Source organism: Pinus tabuliformis, chromosome 3_1 (genome assembly GCF_031772625.1).
Source record: "Pinus tabuliformis cultivar Carrire ecotype Pingquan chromosome 3_1, CPIR1, whole genome shotgun sequence".
NCBI lineage: Eukaryota > Viridiplantae > Streptophyta > Pinopsida > Pinales > Pinaceae > Pinus > Pinus tabuliformis.
In genome coordinates this window covers 661302053-661319718 of record NC_142301.1, presented here as the reverse complement: position 1 = coordinate 661319718, position 17666 = coordinate 661302053, and the positions used below count along the sequence as shown (strand labels likewise).

The following is a 17666-nucleotide window of genomic DNA, read 5'->3' as shown; positions in this document are numbered from 1 at the left end:
CCAATTAGGAACATTACAAGCTAGATCAAATGGGAATTTTTTTCCCTTGGGGGTTAACCACAATCTAGTGGGTAACAAACCCAAAGTCTAAAAAAGTTGTTGAGAAGCACAAAAGAAGGGCCAAGAAACTAAAGGTAGGTTGAGAGGCCACAAAACGGGGTACGAGACCAAAAAGAGATGTCATGAGGCCAGAAAAGGGTGATTGTAAGGCAAAATGGAGGCCAAGATGCCAAAGCTGGGAGAGGCCAAAAGAAGAGGTGAAATTAAAATGGAGGCCAAAATGCCAAAGTGGGAAGAGACCAAAAGAAGAGGTAAAGAGGTTTAAATGGAGGCCAAGATGCCAAAGTGGGAAGAGTCCAAAAGAAGAGGTAAAGAGGTTTAAATGGAGGCCAAGAGGTCAAAATAAGAAAGGGGAAGCACTAAATCTCCAAGTTTTCTAGGCAAACATTTTAGAAAAGAAACAGTGGATTTGTCACTCAAAAAATAGAAAAGAACAAGCAAACTTTCCCCAAAGATATTAGAGGAACCTATTAGAAATGTTAGGACAACTGAAGACAAGAAAGCTAAAGTAGTTAGGCTTATGCTTGAAGCATGGAGGGAAGAGAGAATGAAGAGAAACATGGAACAAATGAACAAAGGACTAACATAGGGTTTGGCAACATGGATCATCAACAATGTTGTTAGCAATGCTACAATAATTGTAAACAGAAAGAAAACAACTTGGGGATGCAAACAAGCCTAAGAGGCAGGCCATACAATGGTTTTGAACCAAAGGCTAGCTAGAGTGGGGCACACCGTGTGGAGTATGCAAGCAAGCAAGTTATTACAAGAAAAGGGAAACCAAAAGGGAAAACCAAAAAGAGGGATAGAGTAATTGGAGGAAGCCTGGAAAAGCAAGTCGTCCAAGTTCCTAGGATACTAACAATGATAAGAGAATACATGTCCTCCTATATAACCTTCATGGATGATCAATGGATCAAGGAAGGCAATGTGCAAAGTAATGTTGTACAAGGTTCCATGCTATTAATAGTGTTAGAGGTATGCAATCTCGCCTATGGAAAAGACGTTACTAAACTATTCCATTACCTACGAAAATAAGAAAGAAAGAGGGAGCAAAATGATGTTCAAGTAGTGTGTTCCTTTACAAAAGTGAAAAGGATACCAAGAGATTAAAACAAGAAGAAAGAAGCAAGGTTGATTGAATATTACATATTGTAGCAAAAAATGCATAGCATTGTCTAATAAATCAACAGAAAGGAAAAGAGACTCCATAAATATGAGTGGGAATAGGCACAGCAATTTTTTCGGTAATGATGATGCTAGACAAAAGAGAGGAAGGTCATAAGAAATGTGATGCACAAAAAGGAGGTAGAGGGAGACAAGGTCCACAAATGAAAAGGAACATGAAGGCCTCTTTCCCAAGAGGATCCAATTATTTGGACTTGAGGCAGAATCCATGAAGGCTAGAATCCAAAATAGTTACTAGGATCTCACAGCAAATGATTTCATATGGTGATTCATGAGGGAACATATATTTTGTTCAATGTTTTAAAACTCCGACTCCGACTCCGACTCGGCCGAGGATCGACTCCGACTCCGACTCCGAAACGGTAATGACTCGGCCGGCTCGATTTCAATGACTCGGTCGTTGTAAAAAATACATTAAATATTTATTTTTTTTATTAAAAAACATAATTTTAAATATTTTAAACATAATTTTAAAGATTTTCATTCATGTTTCCAAACACACAGCATTATAATATAGATGGAAGACAACATATGATCAAAGTAGGCTCATGAACCAATCCACTATATCAAAATGGTACCCAATGGCAATACATAGTCGGTGACCTCCAGAGACGTGTCCCTTCAATCAAGCAACAAATTGTGTATAAATAGAGACCTTGACCTTGTCACCTTTACAACTGAGGGAAAACAAACTGGCAAGCTGAAAGTGGTGGCCATGTGTTTGAATTTTCCACATAAAGCTATGCATCCTGTATGTTTGAATGCTAGTTAGATTGTAGGGTCAGCATTTACCATCTCTAAACTTCTGGTCTCAAAACGAACCACCTCTCCTCCCTTGGTTTTTCATTTTCTCCCTGGGATTTCCATCTGATTATATAAGGTGCAACACACCCTTTCAACTTTGATCTTGTGCCTACACTAGGTATGTGGAAAAGGGGTTGAATGACAGTACAATTAAAGAAATGATAACACAATGAAGTGGGGTGAAAGCGCGATAAATAGATCCAACTAACATGTTTTTCATAAAGTTTTAATGACTTTTGGGTTTTGGGAAATATCCATTGCTTTGACAACCCTTTTCACATGCCAAATTGGAAATGTGGGCATATAGAAAGGAAATTAGGTCAAACTAACTTAAATTTTGTCTGATTGGTTATGTTGGACATATATCAATGCATTACATAAAAACCCTTATCTTTCAAAATATCTCAGACATAGAACAATAACACGCGGGCATTTTCACAACAATTACGCAACAAACACACATACATTAATTTACTGGGCAATGTCTGGTCAGTTTTCTAAGAAAATATATGGCTAGAGAGTAGATTTCCTACCTTAGACAACATGAAAACTGCATTAAACATTTGAAAAAATACCAAAAAAATGAATTTTTTTTTATGTTTTTACGCTGCCCAGCCGTCCCCTTGTGACTCGGCCGAGTCATATCGGACCCAGCCGAGTTGATCGAGTCACACATGACTCGGCCGAGTCATTGGATGACTCGGCCGAGTCATGTGTGACTCAGTCAACCGGACCAGTTACTTGGCCGGGTCAGTCCTCAGGCTATTGAAACGGTTCGACTCGACCGAGTCGGTTTCGAAACGGCTGGTTTGTAAAACAGTGATTTTGTTAGCTTATTTTTGGGAAAATCTATTTGGTAACTAGTTCAAATATTGCAACATCAAGATAACAAAAGATTCACTCTAAGCAAACAAACCTTAGTTTGAATATGTAGAGTTTGAAAAAATCCAACCATGATTAATAAGGGAAACATGTATAGTAAATCTTATCTTCTTGTTAGTAGCCCCGAGGGTTAGCTCAACTGGTCAAGTCCCCATCGTTAAAGCACCTTTGATATGGTGAGGTCACAGGTTCAATTCTCTCGACACTCTCATGGTCAGGTTTCATGGTTGAGCCAGTAGGAAGTGATCCCTTCGTGTGGGTCTACCTAGTACAAATATTCGGTGGACGTAGCAGTCATCAATTTCCAAGATCCGTGAACCACATAAGAAAAACAAATATTATCTTGTTAGTAGAAAGACTCAAAGTCTTTGAGTATCAAATGACTTGAATGAGTGGAAAGAGTTTGACATAATTTAATGAAAAAAAGACTAAAATCATCTAGCTAAAATAATAAGTATATTTTATTTGAGTTTAGAAAAAACTGTAGTGCAAAAGATGAAGCTCAACTCAATATGGTTGGACTCCAAAGGAGTTTATCTTGTGCATCACAACTCATCCTCATTTAGAAACAATCTATTGACATACTCAAGATTGATTTGGAGGCCTTGTAGAAAGACAAACTAATATCGCATCATTTCTATGGATTGGAGAATAAAGATATAATTGATTAGAAAAGTAAATATATTTGTTTTGGCTATTGACAAGATTCCAAGCAAAACACCCATACGAAGATTTGAAATTACCTTCTGAGGCAAGTTGTAAATTTCAACTCACTTGAGCTTGGAAAAAACCTCCATCTCCAATTGAATTGGGATGATCAATATGTAGAATATGCACTAAGCAAGCTTCAGCCAGATTAGTGGACCTCATTTGCAATATTTTGAAATAATCATTTAGTGTAATGCACTTTGACAGATATTATTTCTATTTTCCTTAATATGGGAGCGAGCTTGGCCAAAATATAGTCTCTATGTTCAAGTTATTGAGAAAATGTTCTATTGTAGTTCTCAATGGAAACCAAAGTGTGATATTAAAATAGTTTTGTGAATTTCACATAGGTTTTGCTATGAAAATACAAAATTGAAGTATAAGATCAAAATGGATTCGGAAAGCATTTACACATTCTATATTTACAGTGAATCTCTATGATTCCTACAATTGGATAAATATTTGTAAAAATAGCAAATACTCTAAAATTTCAAACTGAAATCCCTTTAAAAAAAAATAATATGCATTTTTTTTACAATACTTTTAAAAACTTGAATGATATAATAACCTCTAAAATTCTAAACTAAAATCCAAATATCCCATCTAATGTGATAATCATTACTAACACTTGAATGATATAATAGTCTCTAAAATTCTAAATTACAACCCAAATACCCATACAATGTGATACTTAATTTTTAGAAATACAAATATACCCAAATACCCCATTCAATGTGATAATTAACTTTTAGAAACACAAATATTTGTATTTCATTGTAAAAAAACATTCTTAACTCTATGGATGATCAATAGCTATACCTACCAGTAAATAACTGGTGCGAATGTGAATTTATGGTAGTTCTTATGGAATCGAGTTCTCCTGCTCCTAATAGAAACGTGCACAACATAACCCAAGATCACACACAAAACAGCACTAACTGACGTCGTCCAAATCATGACCACAGACCCAAACTACTTTGTGGTCCAAGGAAGGAATACACGCTACTCAAGGATCAGGAATCTTGATGAAAACAATCCCAAAAATGAAGGAACAACATGGAATTCCACCTACGTAGTATATGACATTAATGCATTTACATAGTTGGCCAATGTAATCATCTATAATCATTTGATTTTTAAGAAACGTTGCTTCTCCTACTGTTAGTGAAATTTCAGTGAAACAAATTTTTAATAATAATTTTGAGCATAGCTTAATTTACTAGAAAACTAGCAATAAAGAGAATTACCATATAACCTGCGTTGTTAGCTAGGGTTAGGTTTTTTTTAAGAATAACCAACAGAGAGAATGAAAATATGTGTATCTACCTGATTCTGACGGGTAGTTTGGTCGTATTCTTTATTGTCTCTCCTTCTCCAGAATGTTATCTCGTCTCCGCAATGACTGCGAGCAAAGATTGAAAAAATCAATATTTGCAACTATTCTAGTTATATATAAATGATAAGAAAACCAAACAAACAAACCCACCTATGGAAAAAGATAGGACAGCTCTTAGGCTGAAATAAAAGCATTCCTTAGATTATCTTCCTTCTCAATGGTGAACCCTTATAACCTGCTTCAAAGAAGAGCTCATTTGAAACCATTAATCAAAACAAAACAAAAATCATGCGCTGTCAAATAAATTGTCATCCTGAAATCCAAATAATCAATAAAAAGGCTTAGTCAATAATCAATAAAAGGGCTTAATCTTTTTCTCAGAAAGAAAAAAAACCAGCTTTCATTATATAATAAAGAAAGTAAATATGCATATTTTTCTTTTACATCATTTTGCATCAAAGTCTATGATATGTCAATGAAGTATTTATCTAAAGGTCTGATTCTGAGCTTACTTCTACATATGCTATACATCAGAATGTTCTATATCGCTCCTTAAAACAAAATGGAACCGGAACAGAACAAGCCACATCAAAGCAATCTTAATAACGGGAACCTCGATATAAGAATCATCAGAATCTTTATCAGAGTCTAAATTAGAATTGGAATCATCAAAACCCGGAGCCTCGGGAACAGAATAAACAAAATTTTCATCAGCAATCTGAATCTGAATCGAAATCCAAACCTGGAAACCGGAATTGACTCGAAAACCTGCTGAGCCAGAGCCTGGAGAGTAGGAAATCTGACTCAAAAAGGTTTAACCTCCCCAAAACTAAGAAGCAACTCTTACAGATAAAACTCTGCTTTCCACCAAGGAAAATCATCTATCAAACTCCTCCACTCCAATGGATTTTATATCTACTCGTCGTTCTTCTGTTTTGCCGTACATCCTGCAACAGAACCATATCCCCAACTAACACAATTACATTAAATCCTCGATGCAACTTCCAGCTAACATTGCTTCAAGAATCATTTTTAGTCAAATTTGCGATACAGATCTCTAAATAATTATTTTACAAATAATTAGCAAGACTCATTATAGGTTAACGCATCTTCGACAGGGTTAGCGGTTGTACCTAAATGGATAGTATGAAAAAGGCTGTACCTGCGCCAACTTCACATAAAAAGTATGAAAATACCTCATGTAATGATCTCATGTGCTCTCCGCCCTCTCCCTCATTTCAGTGAGAAAAAAACTAGAGGCATCATGTATTCTTCGTACTTTCTCCTGCAATTCAACCGCAAACCATTTGTAAAATGGAGAGAGAGATATTTAATCACGGCTCAAATAAACCAAAACATACCTAAAGTCGTCGTCTTCAATTCGTTGTGGGGAGGCCCTCTCTTTCCCTCTTTTACATGTTTCAAATAATTAACCACTGCAAAAAAAAAAAAATATATATATATATATATATATATATATATATATATATATTATTAAAAGGTACAAATGATCTATATCAATGACTCTGCAAAAAATTAAAACCCTTGCCAGTATGATAAATAAAAGCTGTTTGATACGTCGTACCGTTTTTAGAATACCATAAAACAACTATGACGGCTCTATGAAACAAAATAAAATAAAATACGCCCTGAAAGACAGCAAAGGCAGAGGGCAATATTGAATAAATCAATGTTAACCTTGATTTTCTATGATGTTAGCCCTTTACCTACGGCATCCTTGTGTCCATTGTATAATTAAGGCAACGGACATGAAGCAGATAGACGCAGAAATACGCGTGCCAACATGGATGGGCAGAATTTAAAGTGCAGAGAGTAAACCGATAATAATCTCACGCATGCCTACAGAGAGAGTAACCAATTGTTATCCTCTTTTTGAGAAACTGAAAAAGAAATCGGTACTATCCTTACCGAATACAATGAATGAGGCAGAAAAGTGTACGAATATCATTTGGCACGTCTCATCTCCCCAGTTTCACTGCAAAATAAACAACGCTTCTCAGACGGATTGAAATTGGATAAACAGATATTAGAAACAAATGAGAAAACACAAAACAGATTAGAAACCGAAGCTTCGCGTGTCATATTCTCCCTCCATGGCTAACCCATTTTTCCACCTGTTGCAAATTTATTATGCACGTCAAAACTATTAAAGAAAACAACAGGACTGTATGTACGATGAAAGCCCTTGCGATTTTCCACTGCTCACTATGAAATAGAAATAATGAATAAAAACTGTTCTATGCATATAGGCGGATGTTTACGGTACAAATTTATTAGTAAAATGTATATATACAGAGAAACAAACTTGCTCGTCATACTTGCTCCTCAACCGCAAGGATGACGAGGATTTCTTCTCTAGCTATTCTTCTGCTCTACATAGCAGCTATAAAATAAAATCGCCTGGGCAAACGACGCAAACAGAATGGGAGAAAAACCAAAAAGAAAGAGCATCCATTAAATCAAAACCTGAAAAAAACAACACAAAAATGGCCATGCAACAAAGAAAACAAAGATGGACAGAAAAGAAGGGAAGCCAATGCGACGCAGAGATATGTACTCTGCATTACAAACGATCACAATCACTCTGATCTGATAGCTTTTGGGAGGAGGAGTGGGCTTGCCATCAACATCCCACTTCTAGTTCAATTTCAATGGATCTCTGTTTTAAATATTTGATAAGCATGGTTTTTATTTTTCCAACTTTAATGGAACTGGGCGTGTGTGTTTATGTTGGGATAAAGTTTGTAATTCTTTGATTAATGATTCTTAATATTCCATCATTATTACAATTTTAATAAATTATTAAATACTGAGTTTCTCGCAGAGGACGACCTGACCAGCGAGAGTCAAGAAGGGTGTGCCTTTGCTCATCTGTTTTAATTTACGCTGCCATGTCAAATATTTTTATATTTTTGCGGGTTTTGTTCTATGATAGTTTAAAGTGATATTTTAAAAGTAAAATGGAGAGATAATTTACTTCGAAGATAAGAAAAATACAAATATATCTTAAAAATGAAGAATTATTTTGTTGGATGGAAAAATATGAAAAAATTGTTTGGAGGGAGGAGTTTAGCAATAAATGGTGGAAGTTTATTTAATATAATCATTTCAAGTATTATTGATATTTTCACATGTTTTTTTTATGGTTTTGGTTAATTTGTGATTTTTTATTTTATTTGGAATTTAGAAGTATTATAGTATATTGTCTTGCATAATGAAGTCTTAATATGCATCCAAAATTTTGGGAGGAAAGATATTAACTTTTGTGGTTCGTCTTATTTTAAATTTGGCAAATCATTACAAAAAAATAGATTTTATGTAATTTGATATAGACTCTAGCAAAATGATTTTGATATTATGTAATCTATATCAATTTAATAGAAAAATACTTATTTAAAAAATAATAATAAGTGAAAAAAATAAAAATAAAGAAAGTTGTTTGATTAATTAATGTGTTTTATTTTTTAGTTGGTTTTGTTCAAAATTTGATAGAGATTGTTTGGAATTGTAAGTTTGAACTCTGTAATTTACTCAATTTGAGGGTCTCTTGGGTTTTTTTATAATGTTAAAATCATTTATACATTCAAAAACACAATTTAAACTATGAAAATACACAATCTTGTGATAAAATTCTGAATTCTAGCCCTAAAACACATCATTTACTTAAATTGCACCCTTATTATATTTGTCTAAACTAAATGTATAATAATTAGCTTGCCTTGGAGTTAGCATTAGTCTATACATTAAAATTTTATATTAGTAAATTAATTATTTTATTTTATTTTATTTCAAAAATTTTGTAATTAATTAGTTAATTGAAGAATATTTTTTTTAGTTAATTGGTTGTACTCTTCCTTTAGAAAAAATATATAAAGAAATGGTGCTCAAAGATTTATTTGGAGACCTAGAAAAACAAACTAATATTGCATCATGTCTATAAATTGGAGAATAAGGATATCATTGATTACAAGAGAAAATATATTTGTTGTGGTTATTCACAAGATTTCAAGCAAAACACCTATAAGAGGATTTGAAATTACCTTGTAGGAGAAGCTGTAAATTTCAACTCTCTTGTGCTTGGGAAAAACTTCCATCTCCAATTGAATTGGGATGATTACTATGTAGAATATGCACTATGCAAGCTTTGGCCAGATTTGTGGACCTTATTTGCAATATTTTAAAATGGTCCTCTAGTGTAATGCAATTTGATAGGCATTTTTTTCTATTTTCCTTAATATGGGAGTGAGTTTGGCCAAAATATAGTCTTTATGCTCAAGTTATTGGGAAAATGTTTTATTATGGTTTCTAAATTCCCATCATGGCGGCTTCATTGCATGAACCTCACCTCTAACATAGCACACAATACCCTTAATCTGAATACATATTGGAATATATCTCTAAAAATCACCTTATTTAACCCCCTAGACTTTATTTGATTCCCATAGACTTTGTTATAAAATTACAAAACCAAAGTATGATATTATAATGGTTTTGTGAATTTCACATAAGCTTTGCTATAAAAATATAAAATGGAAGTATGAGATCAAAATGGATTTAAAAAATATTTATACATTTTATATTCATAGTTCATCTCTGTGACTCTTACAAATAGATAAATATTTGTAAAAATGGTAAATTTTTAAAAATTACAAACTAAAATCTCCTTTTAAAAACTAATATAATATGCATATTTTTAGCCATATTTTTAAACACCCCAATGATATAATAGTCACTAAAATTCCAAAGTAATTTTAATTATCCCATCCAACTTTATAATCATCACTAACATTTGAAAGATATAATAGTTTCTAAAATTCTAAATTAAAATCCAAATACCTAATCTAATGTGATAATCATTACTAAAAAACAACACTAACATTTTGAACATATAAATTTCTAAAATTCTAAATTAAAATCCAAATATCCATGTTATGTGATAAATGAAAGCATTTATCAGATCATTAAAAACTTTTTATAAGTCATTTATCAGATTACTAAAAACTTTTTAGAAATATAAAAATTTATACCGGTGAAAAAACAAAAAAACATTCTTGACTTTATGAATGATTAACCTTTATACGTCTGAGTAAATAATCCGTACAAAGATAAATTTATAATGGTAGTATCTTTTGACAATTAATGGACCTGTAATAAAAACTTGCACAACATAATCCAAGATCACACGGACCAGTACTAATTACACAGAGACCCAAAACTATTTTGTTGCCTTAAGGAAAACTTGCACAACATAATCCAAGATCACAAAACTTGCACAACATAATCCAAGATCACACGGACCAGTACTAATTACACAGAGACCTAAAACTATTTTGTGGCCTTAAGGAAGGAGTACAGGCTACTGAAGGATCGGCAACTCCTATTTCTTATTCCATAAAAAAGTTAATGCAGTTTGACATGCAAGGGGAATAGCAGTTTCCTTGCTGAAGTGCCAAAGTCAATTTTGAGGGAAATATAAATGTAAGGAAACTGCTATTTCCGTAGCATGTCAGACTGCATTAACTTTTCTATGGGGTAAGAAATAAGAGTGCCCTGAGATCAAAGAATCTTAATGAAAACAATCCCCAAAAATAAAGAACAAAATGAAATTTGACTCAAATAATACATTACATTAATACATCTACATAACTGGCCAATGTAATCATCTATAATCATATGGTTTTTGCGAAAAGTTGTTTTCCTTGTCATCTAGTTCCTTTAGTGAAATTTCAGGGAAATAGAGTTTTAATTAACAATACTGAGCGCTGCTTAATTTTATAGAAAACTGGAAATAAAGAGAATAATCATATAACCTAGCTGTTGAGTTTAATTTAATATTGCATTAAAGAGAATAATCATATAACATATGGTGTTCGCTAGGGTTATTTGTTTAATTTAGAATAACCAACCGAGAATATGATAAAACGTGTATCTAGCTGAATCAGATGGGTAGTTTGTTCTCTTTTTTTAATTGTCTCTCGTCCAGCATGGTATCTCATCTCTGCAATGACTGCAATAAAAGATCGAAAAAAATCAATCTCTACAACCATTCTAGTTATATATAAACAATAAGAAAACCAAGCAAACATACCTATGGAAAAAATGGGACAGCACTTACGCTGAAATAAAAACATTTCTTACATTATCTTCTTTCTCAATGGTGAATCTTATAACCTGATTCAAAGCAGAGCTCATTTGAAACCATAAATCAAAACAAAACAAAAATCATGCGCTGCCAAATAAATTGTCATCCTGAAATCCAAATAATCAATGAAAGGGCTTAATCTATGACCAAAATAATCAATAACCTGAAACCTCGATATAAAAATCATCAGAATCTTGATCAGAGTCTGAATTATAATTGGAATCATCAAAACCCGGAGCCTCGGGAACAGAATAATCGAAATTTTCATCTGCAATCTGAATCTGAATCGAAATCCAAACCTGTAAACCGGAATTGACTCGAAAACCTGCTGAGCCAGAGCCTGGAGACTGACTCAAAAAGGTTTAACCTCTCCAAACCTAAGAAGCAACTCTTACAAATAAAATTCTGCTCTCCACGAAGGAAAATCATCTATCAAGCTCCTCCACTCCAATGGATTTCATCTCCCCCAGTTGTTCTTCTGTTTTGCCGTACATCCTGCAACAGAACCATATCCCCAACTAACACAATTCCATTAATCAGCTATGCAACTTCCAGATAACATTGCTTCAAGAATCATTTTTAGTCAAATTTGCGATACAGATCTCTATATAATTATTTTTCAATTAATTAGCAAAACTCATTAACTAGGTTAACCGCATCATCGACAGGGTTAGCGGTTTTACCTAAATGGATAGTATGAAAAAGGCTGAACCTACGCCAACTTCAAATACAATGAGTATGAATTTATGAAAATACCTCATGTAATGATCTAATATGCTCTCCGCCCTCTCCCTCATTTCAGTGAGAAAAATACTAGAGGCATCATGTATTCTTCTTACTTTCTCCTGCAATTCAACCGCAAACCATTTGTAGAATGGAGAGACAGATCAATAATCACGGCTCAAATAAATCAAAACATACCTAGGTCGACCTCTTCAATTCGTTGTGGGGAGGCCCTCTCTTTCCCTCTTTTATATGTTTCAAATAATTAACCACTGCAAAAAAAATATATTAAAAGGCGCCAACCATCTATATCAATGACCCAGTAAGATAAATAAAAACAGTTTGATACATACTACGTACCTTATTTAGAATACCATAAAACAACTACGAGTGCTCTTTGAAACAAAATGAATTAAAATATGCCCTAGAGAGACTGCAAAGGCACAGGGCAATATTGAATAAATCAGTGTTAACCTTGATTTTCTATGATGTTAGCCCTTTACCAACGGCATCCTTGTGTCCATTGTATAATTAACGCAACGGACATGAAGCACATAGACGCAGAAATACGCGTGCCAACATGGATTGACAGAAGAGAGTATACCGATAATGATAGCACGCATGCTTACATAGATGAACAGAATTTGTACCTGCAGAGAGTAACCAATTGTTATCTCTCTTTTTTGAGAAACTGAAAATGAAATCGGTACTTACCTTACAATGAATGAGGCAGAAACATGTACGAATATCATTTGGCTCCTTCGTAATCTTGTACCGTCTCATCTCCCCAGTTTCACTGCAAGATAAACAACGCGTCTCAGGCGGATCGAAAGGGACGAACAGATATTAAAAACAAATTAGAAACCCAACCTGCTCGTCTCATATTTTCCCTCCATGGCAAACCCTTTTCTTCACCTGTTGCAAATTTATTATGCACGTCAAAACCATTAAGCAAAAACTGCTAAAGAAAACAACAGCACTGTATGTACGCTATAATGGCAAAAACTGCTCAAGAAAACAACAGCACTGTATGTACGCTATAATGGCAAAAACTGCTCAAGAAAACAAAAGCACTGTATCTACGCTATAATGTCCTCGTGATTTACCATTGCTTCACTGTAAAATAGAAATAATGAATAAAGTGCGTTACATATAGCCAACCGGCTGTTCACCGTACGAATTTATTATTAGTAAAAACCATATATAGAGAAAAACAAACGCATACCTGCTCCTCCACCGAAAGGATAACCAGGATTTCTCTTTAAAGATTCTTCTGCTCTACATAAGAGCCACAAAATAAAATCGCCTAGGCAAACAATGGAAGAAAAACCAAAAACAAAATAGTAACAATTACCATCAAAACGTGAAAAACCAACCCAAAGAACGATTTAAATCCCAAAATGCATGGCCATGCAACAAAGGAAACAAAGATGGACAGAAAACAAGGGAAGCTAATGCGATGCAGAGCAGAGAAGATTATGAAAATGAGAATGTGCTGTCTTCTGCATTTCAAAAGGTCACAATCACTCTGATCTGATAGCCTTTTGGGAGGAGTGGGCTTGCCATCAACGTCCCAGTACAATTTGAATGCAATCAACTTTCTAAAGAAGTTGTTTCTCATGTGAATTTTTTTTTTGACGTTCATGGGTAAGAATTTGGCTGAAAATTTTGAGATGAAATTTTGATTTATCTTATATAAATTGGTTTTTTTATTATATATAGATTTAACATCTTAAAAAACTTTAACGTATTTTCATCGTGCAAGTTTATTCATCAAACTTGTAATTTCAATAAATTCCTACCAAATTCCTAAAAAAACAAAAAGAAAAACAAAACCTATAAAAAAGACTTCCAAAAAATTACCCAAAATACAACTAATTTTTTAAATATCAAGTAAGCATGGTTTTTTTTCTAACTTTACTGAAAGTGGCCGTATGTGTTTATGTTGTAATAAAGTTTGTAAAAGTTTGATTAATGATTATTAATATTCCATCATTATTATAATTTTAATAAATTATTAAACATCTCAGGTTGCCGCAGAGGACGACTACTCCAGCCAGAGTCAAGAAGGGTGTGGCTTTGCTCATCTGTTTTCATTTTTTAATTTTTTAATAAATTATTAAATATTTCAGGTTGTCGCAGAGGACTACTCCAGCGAGAGTCAGGCTTTGCTCATCTGTTTTCATTTTTGAATTTTTTAAATAGGCAAATAACATATCTCCAATTAATATGGAAATGGTGGGATTTTATTTACGCTGCCATGTCATATATTTTTCAGGGTTTTGTTCTATATAGTTTAAAGTGATATTTTAAAAATAAAATAGAGAGGTAATTTATTTAGAAAATAAGAAAAATATTAATATTTGGGACAAAAAATATTAATATTTGTGATTTTGTTTAATTTTAAATCTTGCAAATTATTGTAAAAAAAAGTTAGATTTTATATTTGATATAGATCATAGTAAAATGATTTTGATATTATGTAATCTGATATCAATTTAATAGGAAAATACTTATTTAAAAAATAATAATAAGTGAAAATTAAAAGAGAATAAAGAAAGTTGTTTGATTAATTAATGTGTTTGTTTTTTAGTTGGTTTTATTCAAAATTTGATATAGATTGTTTGGAATGGTAAGTTTGAACTCTGTAATCTACTCAATTTGGGGGTCTCATGGGTTTTTTTATTATGCTGAAATCATTTTTCATTCAAAGACACAATTTAAACAATGAGAATACACAATATTGTGATAAAATTCTAAATTCTAGCCCAAAAAACGTCAATTACTTAAATTGCACCCTTATTATCTTTGTCTAAACTAAATGTATAATAAGTAGTTTGCCTTTGAGTTAGCATTAGTCTATACATTAAAATTTTATATTAGTAAATTAATTAGTTTATTTTATTTTATTTCAAAAATTTGTAATTAATTAGTTAATTAAAGAATTTGTTTTAGTTAATTGGTTGTACTCTAAAGAAGTTTATCATGTGGGTCATAACTCATCTTCCTTCAGAAAAAATCTATAAAGAAGTGGACAAAGGGAGTCAAGATCAAAAATTTATTTCTAGACCTTCTAGAAACACAAACTAATATTGCATCATGTCTATAAATTGGAGCATAAGAATATCATTAATTATAAGAGAACATATGTTTGTTGTGGCTGTTCACAAGATTCCAAGCAAAACATCTGTAAGAGGATTTGAAATTACCTTGTAGGAGAAGCTTTAAATTTAAACTTCCATCTCCAATTGAATTCGGATGATCACTATGTAGATTTGTGTACCTTATAGACTTTGTTATAAAATTACAAAACCAAAGTATGATATTACAATGGTTTTGTGAATTTCACATAAACTTTGTTATAACAATATAAAATGGAAGTATGAGATCAAAATAGTTTTGGAAAGCATTTATACATTTTATATCCATAGTTCATCTCTATGATTCTTACAAATAGATAAATATTTGTAAAAATGGTAAAAAAAAATTAAAATTTCAAACTAAAATCTTTTTTTTTTTAAATAAAATAATATGCATCTTTTTAACCATATTTTTAAAATATAATAGTCACTAAAATTCTAAACTAAAATCTAATTATCCTATTCAAAATAATAATCATTACTAACATTTAAAAGATATAATAATCTCTAAAATTTTAAATTAAAATCCAAATACCTAATCTAATAAGATAATCATTACTGAAAAAGCATCACTCACAACTTTTGAAGGATATAACAGTCTCTCAAATTCTATGTAATGTGATAAAACATAAAAACTTGTATTTGTGAAAACCCTTTATGAATGATTAACCTTTATACCTATGAGTAAATAATCTTTGCACAAATAAATTTATAATGGTAGTATTTTGTAGGAGTTCAAAAAGATTCTAGTTCTCTTCATGAATGATTAACCTTTATACCTATGAGTAAATAATCTTTGCACAAATAAATTTATAATGGTAGTATCTTGTAGGAGTTCAAAAGGATTCTAGTTCTCCTCCTAATAATAAAAACGTGCACAACATAATCCAAGATCAAGAAATACTAATTACACACATACCCAAACTATTTTGTGGCATTAAGAAGGAGAACAGGCTACTGAAGGATCAAGAGATCAAGGAATCTTGATGAAAACAATCCCCAAAAATAAGGAACAACATGAAATTTGACTTAAATAGTACATGACATTAATACACCTACAGAACTCGCCAATATAATCATCTGAATTTCGTTTTCCATGTCATCACCTTCCCTGAAATCTGAATTTCGTTTTCCATGTCATCACCTTCCCTGAAATTTCAGGGAAATAGAGTTTTGATTAAAAATGTTGAGTGCTGCTTAATTTAATAGAAAACAGAAATAAAAAGGATAATGATATAACCTAGGTGTTAGCTGTTGAATTTAAAATGGCAATAAAGAGAAAAATCATATAATCTATGGCGTTAGCCAGGGTTAGTTGTTTGATTTAGAACAACCAACTGAGCATATGATAAAACGCGTATCTAGCTGATTCAGATGGGTAGTTTGTTCTATTTTTTATTGTCTCTCCTCCAGCATGGTATCTCATCTCTGCAATGACTACTGCAACAATAATAATAATAATAAAAAATCAATCAGTACCATCATTCTAGTTTATATATAAACGATAAGAAAACCAAGCATTCTAGTTTATATATAAACGATAAGAAAACCAAGCAAAGATACCTATGGACAAAATGGAACCATTCTAGCTATATATAAACGATAAGAAAACCAAACAAGCAAACATACCTATGGAAAAAATGGGACAGCGTTTAGGCTGAATTAAAAACATTTCTTACATTATCTTCCTTCTCAATGGTGAACCTTATAACCTGCTTCAAAGCAGAGCTCACTTGAAACCATAAATCAAAACAAAACAAAAATCATCCGCTCCCAAATAAATTGTCATCTATAAATCCAAATAATCAATGAAAAGGCTTAATCTAGGACCAAAATAATCAATAACCTGAACCTCGATATAAGAATCATCAGAATCTTTACCAGAGTCTGAATTAGAATTCGAATCATCAATATCCGTAGCCTCGGGAACAGAATAATCGAAATTTCATCAGCAATTGACCGAAATCCAAACCTGGAAACCGGAATTGACTCGAAAACCTGCTGAGCCAGAAGTTGGAGACTCGAGACATACTCAAAAAGGTTTAACCTCTCCAAACCTGAGAAGAAACTCTTACAAATAAAACTCTGCTCTCCAACAAGGAAAATCATCTATCAAGCTCCTCCACTCCAATGGATTTCATCTCTCCTGTCGTTCTTCTGTTTTGCCGTACATCCTGCAACAGAATTATATCCCCAACTAACACAATTCCATTAATCATCTATGCAACTTCCAGATAACATTGCTTCAAGAATCATTTTTAGTCAAATTTGCGATACATATCTCTATATAATTATTTTACAATTAATTAGCAAGACTCATTAACTAGGTTAACTGCATGTTCGACAGGATTAGCGGTTTTACCTAAATGGATAGTATGAAAAAGGCTGTACCTACGCCCACTTCACATAAAATGAGTATGAAAATACCTCATGTAATGCTCTAATATGCTCTCCGCCCTCTCCCTCATTTCAGTGAGAAAAATACTAGAGGCATCACGTATTCTTAGTACTTTCTCCTTGCAATTCAACCGCAAACCATTTGTAAAATGGAGAGACAGATATTGAATCACGGCTCAAATAAACCAAAACATACCTAAGGTCGTGATCTTCAATTCGTTGTGGGGAGGCCCTCTGTTTCCCTCTTTTACATGTTTCATATAAT

At 32.7% G+C, this 17666-nt stretch overlaps 1 long non-coding RNA gene across 1 annotated transcript in view; it reads right to left on the bottom strand.

Moving 5' to 3' along the window:
• LOC149188847 (uncharacterized) overlaps positions 1 to 6264 on the bottom strand; it is a 264370-nt gene extending 258106 nt beyond the window's left edge. Inside the window, exons 1-4 of the long non-coding RNA XR_016256310.1 lie at positions 6112 to 6264; positions 5721 to 5925; positions 5129 to 5213; positions 4969 to 5044 (exon numbers count right to left, since the gene is read on the bottom strand). This is a non-coding gene — a long non-coding RNA (uncharacterized LOC149188847). The remainder of the gene's footprint in view (positions 1 to 4968; positions 5045 to 5128; positions 5214 to 5720; positions 5926 to 6111) is intronic.
• Positions 6265 to 17666: the final 11402 nt, after the last annotated feature.